The sequence below is a fragment of the Pollicipes pollicipes genome, unplaced genomic scaffold (assembly GCF_011947565.3).
Source record: "Pollicipes pollicipes isolate AB1234 unplaced genomic scaffold, Ppol_2.1 Scaffold_3087;HRSCAF=3621_pilon_pilon_pilon, whole genome shotgun sequence".
Taxonomy (NCBI): Eukaryota; Metazoa; Arthropoda; class Thecostraca; order Pollicipedomorpha; family Pollicipedidae; genus Pollicipes; species Pollicipes pollicipes.
In genome coordinates this window covers 42486113-42496112 of record NW_023596225.1, presented here as the reverse complement: position 1 = coordinate 42496112, position 10000 = coordinate 42486113, and positions in this window count along the sequence as shown.

Genomic DNA, 10000 nt, shown 5'->3' with positions numbered 1-10000 from the left:
ATTGCTATGAACTGCAAGGAATGATCTTCAAGATGGCTATTTCAGTTTAAAGTCCTGAACGAATGTGGAGTACTCCCTTTGATTCATCCTCTAAAAGTATATTCAAGCACTGTTATCAACAGCCTGGAGTGTTAGGAGACAAACATTGCACGATGTATTCCTCTCATATATACCGTGCGACACAACAAGGCTCCTTAACAGCTCCCTAACTTAACGGCAGACCAGACTAGTAACGAAATCTGAGAAGCAGGGATCACCTATGTCATTATCGCCATCGACATTAGAGTTCAAACCAAGGGCTCTATCCTCTAGTTTTGCACAATAAACATAACCTCTCGCACTCCTGCTGGACTTCGGCTGTTAGCCGTGTTCGTGGAGAGGCTGGCTCGTCGCCTCACACTTCTCAGGGAGCACCGTAACCAATGGCACGCAGGTGTGTGAAGGGGGGGGGGGGAGGCGAGGATTTTCTCCGCACGCTCTTGCTTGCATACTAGGCGAGGGTTTTTAGTGAGCACACGCCTTCGGTAGCATACTTGCTTCTCTTGGAACCGATGTGCTTGTTATTTCAGCCTGATGAGTTGTCCTTTTGGCACCATCGAGAAACGCTTGGCATGCGGGAAGGTCACCGTTGGAGCGGGCTGCGGAGTCAGTCCGGGGCTGCTGGCATGGTCTGTGAAATGTGGACATGAAGGACGGACAGCCATCCCAGGCATCATCACACAGCGAGGGTGATCAATCGACAGACCTCTGCTGGAAGGCTGGCGCGCGGCCGCATTTCAGGCCGAATCGCTTGAGCTCGGTCAACTGAATGGGATTTATTACATTTACCACTAGGACAAAATACATTTACTTATTTGCGCGCACCCGAGAAGAATGCCTCGAGACAAGCAAGCCCTGTGGGAAAAAGGCATCCCATTCTTCTTGACAAATGGGATCATGGTGTCACCATCCTTTACCCTGACATCTGCCTCAATCATGATGACCTATCACGCCTCCTGCCACACCCACCATCAGGGCCAGCGGAAATGCTCCCAAGTTGGGATATGCAGCAGCTTTTGGCGTAATTATTTCCGGTCAACGCCACCGCGCCAAATTCGCAAGTTGGGACTGACCCCCCCTGACCCCCTAACTTTCGCGCCCTTGTCCTCCGTGATCTCTTTGTCCTCCCATCCAGGCCAAGATCCTTTGTGCTCCACTGACCTCTAACCCGGGTGGACGGGCGGGAAGCTGCAGATGCTGTAGATACTGAGCCCTCTCCGCCTGCGTGGCGGCCCTCACCACCCGTCCACTGCGGCCGGGACGACAGGCCGGCGCCGCGCGGCCACCTGCCCCCCCTCCCCTCCCCCCCCCCGGCCAGTCGCGTGCCACCCGACGTCCGCCGGCGGCGTCCCCCTGCCCCTCCCCCCTCCCGCCCAGCTGATGACGACCGGTCGCCGCAGTCTGGCGTTCCCGGAACGGCGTCGGCACGAGCCGCGCACCCGGAACAGACGCGGCGCAGACACGCAGGAGCTGGCGGCGCCGGGGCGGGCAGGTAGGAGCTGGCGGCGCCGGGCCGGCCAGGCAGGCCCCGACACACAGGAGTGGGACCGGTCAGGTGCATACACCTACAGACAGGCAGGGGCTGGTGGCGCCGAGACACAGGAGCGGGACCGGTCAGGTGCAGACACCTACAGACAGGCAGGAGCTGGTGGCGCCGAGACACAGGAGCGGGACCGGTCAGGTGCAGACACCTACAGACAGGCAGGGGCTGGTGGTGCCGAGACACAGGAGCGGGACCGGTCAGGTGCAGACACCTACAGACAGGCAGGGGCTGGTGGCGCCGAGACACAGGAGTGGGACCGGTCAGGTGCAGACACCTACAGACAGGCAGGAGCTGGTGGCGCCGAGACACAGGAGCGGGACCGGTCAGGCGCAGACACCTACAGACAGGCAGGGGCTGGTGGCGCCGAGACACAGGAGCGGGACCGGTCAGGTGCAGACACCTACAGACAGGCAGGGGCTGGTGGCGCCGAGACACAGGAGCGGGGCCGGTCAGGCGCAGACACCTACAGACAGGCAGGAGCTGGTGGCGCCGAGACACAGGAGCGGGGCCGGTCAGGCGCAGACACCTACAGACAGGCAGGGGCTGGTGGCGCCGGGACACAGGAGCGGGGCCGGTCAGGCGCAGACACCTACAGACAGGCAGGAGCTGGTGGCGCCGAGACACAGGAGCGGGGCCGGTCAGGCGCAGACACCTACAGACAGGCAGGAGCTGGTGGCACCGAGACACAGGAGCGGGGCCGGTCAGGTGCAGACACCTACAGACAGGCAGGGGCTGGTGGCGACGGAGAGACTTTCCGGATTTGTATTTCCTCCATTCCTAACGCAGGGCGTTTTCGCTGACCGCGATTCTCATAAAATCTGCTAAAAATGGCCTCAGCGAATTATTATTATCATTTTTATTATTATTGCGAACCTTGGCGAAATCCAGCGAGTGACTATCCTAACGCCGCGTCAGTACATGTCACATAGATAAACACAGAACACGCAGCATATGCAAATGGGATGCAACGCCAGCGATACATACAATGTTATAAAACATGAGCGACTTATGGTACCATCAGCACCTGCAAGTCATGGCCAGTTGGTCAATTTAGGTAAGTTCTCTGATGAAAGACATTGCTTTGCCCTTGAACTCATTTGGGCTTTTGCAGTTTTGAGGAAAACGAATGCGTCAGTATAATTATTTCTACGTCATCAGACGAATATGGCCCTGTGGTCTTTCACCAACACTTAAGAACATTGCAAGACTGTTGTAAAATAAAGAATGATCCTTAGCAAGTCAAAAACTGTATCTTTTCTGAGCACATTGATATAAAAATTGCATTACATCGTTCGTATATATTAACAAAAGTCCCCATCTCAGAAATGCGTAACACAAAGGCCCAAAACAAACAAAGGAATCATTATTTTGCTTGTTACCACATTATATACTTATTCCTTATTCTTGCATTTATTCCACTACGTAAACATTCTGACGATAATATTACGGATTATGCGAATATCTACAACCTGGCAAATGCCTTTAAGGATTATGATATTTAGGGATTATGCGAATATTTACAAGCTGGCAAATGCCTTTAAGAATACATGGACTAAAGCAAGATCGAGAAAAACAACCATGTCAATTTTTCTGTAGACTCTCCCAACATCCACCCTGGGAGTAGCGTCGGAACTGAACTCATGTAGTCGACTTGGTGGCGGGAGTTTGTGAACAGCGCGTTTTTAGAATAAATTCCGTGTACCCCTCTGTCACACCCTTCGTTTTAGTACATCGTGTTGTCCGAAGCTGTTTTATGTTCGTTGTTCACGGTTGTTTACAGCTGCTTTTTGTGGGGGACAAAACGCACATTCGCTCCGGTGCCAATTCCCACACCCCGCCCCCGGCTGGTGTCGGCATGTGAGTACAGATGCACGATAGGGGCCTCGCCTGGCCGAGCCTTTTTAAACGCAGGGGGCGTGAAATGACCGGCACTCAATGACGCGATGCTGATACCCCACGCCACGTCCTCCCCGGTGCCCGAGCCTGTCCCAGCTCCCAGCCACCGCCGCCGCCCACCAGCCCCGTCGCCGACGGCAGCCGCCACCAGGCCACCCGACGACCCCGCGCCGCCGTGCGTGGGCGAGCGACGACCGCGCCCCTGGCTGGCGCGCGGCCGCGCCGGCCGCGGCGAGGGGTCGCCCCGGCCGTTGGACCTGGGCGGCAGCGGACCGTGCAAGTGGCTGATCATAACAGTCAGCCGAGCAGGGCGGCTGGCTGTCCTGCGGCCGCCACGCAGTGATCCCTTCCGGCCGCTCCCCCCGCGGCCGCGGGTAATGAGTGCTCGTGCACCGCTCACCTGCGCCGGCGGGAGGGCGGCGCCGGACGCCAGGTCGGAGGCGGCAGATGCTGCCAAGCTGGGACTCCAGGTCCGCGCAGCGTGAGGGAACGACTGGACACTGACAGGGACAGACTCAGGGATAGGATCAGACTCCGGTGAGGGACAGACTCGGGGACAGCATCAGACTCCGGTGAGGGACAGACTCGGGGACAGCATCAGACTCCGGTGAGGGACAGACTCGGGGACAGCATCAGACTCCGGTGAGGGACAGACTTCGGCACAAGGTCAGGCTCAGGGCGGGGCCAGGGAATTCTGAAGAATGAACAGACCTCGGAAGTGGTGCTGAAGCACCGTCGAAGGAGCCCTTTCGCCCTGGTTTCCGGATATCATGGTGCCGGCTAGCTTGAAATGGATACCCGTGCGATCACGGTGATCACACTTTTCTGTAAGCGAGCATTCCATCGTACCAGTTTTGACAGTGCCATGTAACGGACCTGTAACACGAACAATATGGCGCCGAGATGTCCATTAACAAGCATAGTACATGATGGTCGTTGACTTAGCAGTTGTCAACAGGTCAATCACCAGTATCTTTCATTTCTTCGACTACCGTCGAGTGGCTTTAGAATTGTGTGGCTCACATCAATTCTGACTTTTTAACGACCAGCCGTCAATAACGACAGAAAAATTAAAGAGCAACTCGCCCACAGTTCAAAAACAGCAGCGTCGCCGGGAAAATAGGCCGCGCCACTTTCCTGTCGTCACGAAAACTGAAAGCCCTGGATCATTTTTTTTCTTGCATCGACCAATCACCAAAAAAACACCTAAATTATTCATGGATGGCCAGTACCTTTCTCCAATAGAAATAAACGAAGTGAAGCTTCTTCGCATTTTAACAACTACATTTTATCATGATGACGCAAGTTCGCAACCCTCTTTAGATACATAAGTTCCTCAACCAGATATCGATAGTTTTTAAGCTTACAATACAGTTCACTTTCTCCATATGTTTCATAGCATAAAAACCGTCATGAAGTCACTCCGTCAAACTGTCACACACACCACACACCACACACACACACACACACACACACACACACCACACACACACACACACACACACACACACACACACACACACACACACACACACCACACCCAACACCCACACCCACACACCCACACCCAGACACCCACACCCACACCCACACACACACCCACACCCACACCCACACCCACCCCACACCCACACCCACACACACACACCACACACACACCACACACACACACACACACACACCACACACACCACACACACACACACACACACACACACACACACACTTTCGATAGTCATTGCCTGTCTAACCAATCTAAGCTTAATCCCAATAGTCATGGCCTGTGCCCCAATCTCAAAGACGTGGCTCCACCTATAGCTAGCACCTAATATCGTAAAGACCCTTTCCAGCATAAGAACATAAGAGCACAGCATACTGTGCTAGACTGCCAAAACGGTAATCTGACCTGCACTGGGATTGAGCGACGGTTTGAAACAAGCATTTTAGTTTTCATAGATAATACAGCGGTAATAGCCCTATTCCTACGAGAAAAGCCAGGAGAATGGAGATATAGATGCGTTGATATTTCGGTGACATGCCTTTATGGAAACCAGTGGCAAAGTGAGTATCAAGTAACATTCAATATCAATAAGAAACATTCCCTTCTGCTACTCGTTTCAATAAAGCCATGTTGCCAGGAATTTCAACGCATGTAGATCTTCATTACCTTGGTTTTCCTCCGAGTGATAAGGCTTTTGCCACTGTCTTATCTAGGTGCATAACGCCCTTCGCAAATGCGCTTAACAGCTTACATAAGTTTGGTTTTTAGCATAAATTTAATTTCTGTTGCTGGTAAAACACACTAGTTTATACCAAACAGCCACTTTATGTGATGAAACCATCGGCGGAGTTTTCTTGACACGCGCTGAACAATGTCAAGAAGAAAAGTCCTGCCGTCGTGTTGGGAAGCTGAGTCCTGTTTCGGCGTGAACAACTTGTTCGGCGTCAGTTGAGACTATCGCGCGCACATGCTTGCATTGACGGTCACTTTCCGTACCTCGCACATTGAAGCCTCAAACACTCCCAGGAATTCCGCAACTTGGTTATATGGGCCGATCAAAAAGTGCTGTGTAGGCCAATGTAAAGCGTAGCTGTACACAGCGAGTGTGAGTCAGCCGCACATGGCCAAAGTCAGTTTAACGAGAACGTAGGGTGAGGGGTGGGGGGCGGGGGTGAGAGGGGGGGGGAGTGGTGCCTGACGTATCGTCTATCTCACACCGTAACGCCAGGCGCTGGGCTAACGCGAGGTCGGCGCAAGGGTGAGCAATGCTGTTTCCCGACGCCCAAGGGCGTCCCCACGCGTCTGACATTCCTGTCCGAGGCGTCGAGGAATAAAGTGTTTGCTGTTCACATAAGCCCGTTTCCATGGTACAGATCCAAAAAGCAGCAGAGGCAACTGCAATGCGGTGAACAAGACATACTGAAAGCTAACAATTTTGAGAATACCGCTTTATTTGTTGATAAAAGTTCTCTTGAGAGCAAGCAACGATCTTCTCTTATCTGCTCAGGATTTTCTCGATGTCTTTTAGGCGAATTTTGTTGGCTAGCTAGCTGGCCGCTCTTCCGCATGTTTTGCATACAGTGTTATCAACAGCGTGCCTCCTTCCCTGGGTATGTCACTTAAGAAGCCGGAGAAGGTGGACGTCACCAGGGGCCAAGTCCGGACTATAGGCTGGACCGTGCACATCGTCAAAGCGAATGTCCGTCTGTTACAGCTCGGGTCTAGTGGGCAGACCATTGCCGTGAAAAGGCAGAACACCATTTGCGTGCTTTCCTTGCAGCTTGCTTTTGATAGCTTCCTGCCGCTGCATCATCCGGCTGTGGTAATAGTCCCCCGTAGACATTCTTTTGTTTGGCATGCCTGCAGAGACCGGGGTGAGAAAATTCTTCGGAGTGGGAGATCTCATGCTCTCGTGCTTTGATACCGGCTCCCAGTGATGGAGCCACGTCTCAACACCTGTCACCGGACGTGAAAAAGAAGTCCACAGGCTTAGCACTGTTGGCAGCGAGAGGCTCCTTAACAGATACAATCATCCGATGCCAATCTGTCCGGCTCGAGTTTCGGGTAACTCGTCTGGCAGACACTTTGTTCATGTGGAGATGATCAATGAAAGTGTCCCAAACCATAGCAACTGACGTGCAAAGCGTTGCCATTAGATCTGATCTTTCTCGTCTTTCTCGCAAGATGAAAGCTTCCACAGCTTCAATTATTTTAGGCGTTGACGTTCTCCCTGGCGGAGGACCTCCCTACACACTGAGCCACGCCCGCACAAAATGGGCGGTGCGCTTGGCTATCGTGGAGGATGTCCCCGTATAGAACGTTGACCAGGCAATAGAGTATTTCCTTGGCACTTTGCCTTCCTTCGACAGAACATTTACGACAGTTTTCATTCAAGTTTGGACTTAGTTTCCATCTCCGGAAGCCTTTGAGCTGCTACATTTCTGCATGTTTTAGCAGAACAGAAACGAAAAGTCAGGTCGCAAGCAAAATCACGTTCTTTCACTTCGTGATCACGAGTCTGTGCTGCACCGCAGACACCTGTCCTGTTCCACGAACTTTTTCTCCGCCCTGGTATGTTCAGCCGGCTGTTGCTGTTGATGCCGCAATCAATTTTTAAGAATGAATGCTTGCAATAGTAACGACACTTTTGAGACACCATCAACTTTCATGCACTTGTAAATGTCTCATGCTAGAATGGGAAAATGTTTGAGTGAGACTCAGGAATGTCAAAAAGTGCACCTAATGATACGATTTATCGGATCATGCGTCAAGGCACAACTTTGATGGAAGACATACAGCACACAAGCAAGGTAAATGGTACAAATATTATCCTGTGCCTTGAACAGATGCAAACTCTTTCGTCAGGATGTGGCGTTTTTTATTGTGATAAGCTCCAATCTGCGTGAAGTTCGTACTTTTTTACCATATCCTGTTTGGACACCCTATTGGATATGCTTCTGCAACTGTTAACAGCATATCTGGTATTGACATGGCACTGGATAGGAAGCGCAGCATGTTGAGTGATATAAGCCCGTGGTCCTGTACTGGCAAGGTAAGACTCTTACGCGGTGTTCATTTTTGGTGTTTCACGTCAGTCAGCAATGGATCGTCGCCTCCGATTAGATTCGGACATGGAGTGAGACTCATAACTTTTTTGGTCACGGACTCAAGAGGCTCGGACCTAGATTCACCACTTTAAGAATTGCCCACATTTGTATGTTTTTTAAAACTGAAATAGACATTTTCAACATCAATCCTCGCAGCTAAGAAAATACATTTTTAAGAATTTAAACCTTCTTGTTTCTGAACTTGACGCACGCAAGCTTATGCAGACTTTTTCCCAGCGCCTACTTGAAAGTCATCCAGACATGTTAGGCATCGTAGAAACGTCACGCGAATATCCCCACCCCATAAGCTGTTTCCTCCTCATGGTCAAAACAAACATGACCATAAAACATATTTTTTGCAGTGATTCTCCACCAAGTGTTTCAACAATAGAAATCAACTATGGAAAGCTTGCAGTCATACCAGGCCGCTGATTGCATGTCGTTAACTACAGCCGCGTATTATGATACATAACACAGGCATTCGGGCAGCTATTTGATACTACGGGCATGAGGTTGAGAATGAAATAACTTAAGAGTAGCACCGTAAACGAAGATGCAAATGAAAATGAAAGTAATATCATCACAGAGCAAAAAAACAAGAACACCATGAGAAAAAACACACGCACATAACACCCCTGACCTGGATTAATATGCATGTTCCACTGACGCCATCTTGCCGCGAGGAGACGTACCACAAGTGGGTCACGCCGTCCGCTACACTGGCAGCTCTTGCACGACAGATCTGCGCAATACAGGCATGGTAGTCGGCGCGGCAAAAATCCCAATCACCACCGCAGACACGACTGACCCGGCAGCGCCTGTGACGTCACGAAAACATTCCATGACGCAATCAAGCTATGACGTACTGAATAGTATATTAACAACAAAGTGCAAATTTGTTACGTAGGGCACCTATATTACACTTTAACTGCGTACCAATAATGAGCTTTGTCTATCATGTAAGGTGCTTGCCTCAATATCTTCAAATATAGAACATTTCCTTCAACAGACGTGGACTCAGACCCAGACTCAAACTCAATGCACGAGGACTCGGAATTAAATCGGGACTTACCAACGCTAAAAGCCTGTAACACGTAGAAGCTCGATTCACATTCAAGTTGAAACCATGGTGGAAGAGCATAAAGGAATGTGGTATAATGGTAAAAATGCAACAAAAGTAATGCTTATAGTATACAAACACACACACACACACACACACACACACACACACACACACACACATATATATATATATATATATATATATATATATATATATATATATATATATATATATATATATATATATATATATATATGTATATAGCTATCATTTCCTTAACCAGCAGTCTATCCCCAACCTCTTCAGCCCAGCCAAACCCCAACGAGGCAGTACTGAAACAAACCGGAACGAAACTGATCTACCCAACCCAACCCATCCCAGTACTTCCGGAATACCAAATGCTTCGTACCATATTCTTCATATGTCATACACCTTTTCTGTACCATACACATTAGAGAGAGAGGGAGAGAGAGAGAGCGAGTGAGAGAGAGTGAGAGAGAGCGAGAGTGAGAGGAGTGAGAGAGAGAGAGAGAGTAGAGAGGGAGAATAGAGAGAGGAGAGAAGAGAGATGAGAAGAGAGAGAGAGAGAGAGAGAGAGAGCGAGAGAGGAGAGAGAGATAGAAGAGAGAGAGATATAGAGAGCTCGCTCGCAGATCCGCTCATAGTCGCAGTCTCTCTCGTGCTCGAGAGCTAGAGCTCGCGAGCTCTCTCTATCTCTCTGCTCGCGCGCGTCTCTCTCTCTCTCTCTCTCTCTCTCTCTCTCTCTCTCTCTCTCTCTCTCTCTCTCTCTCTCTCTCTCTCTCTCTCTCTCTCTCTCTCTCTCTCCTCCTCTCCCTCTCTCTCTCTCTCCC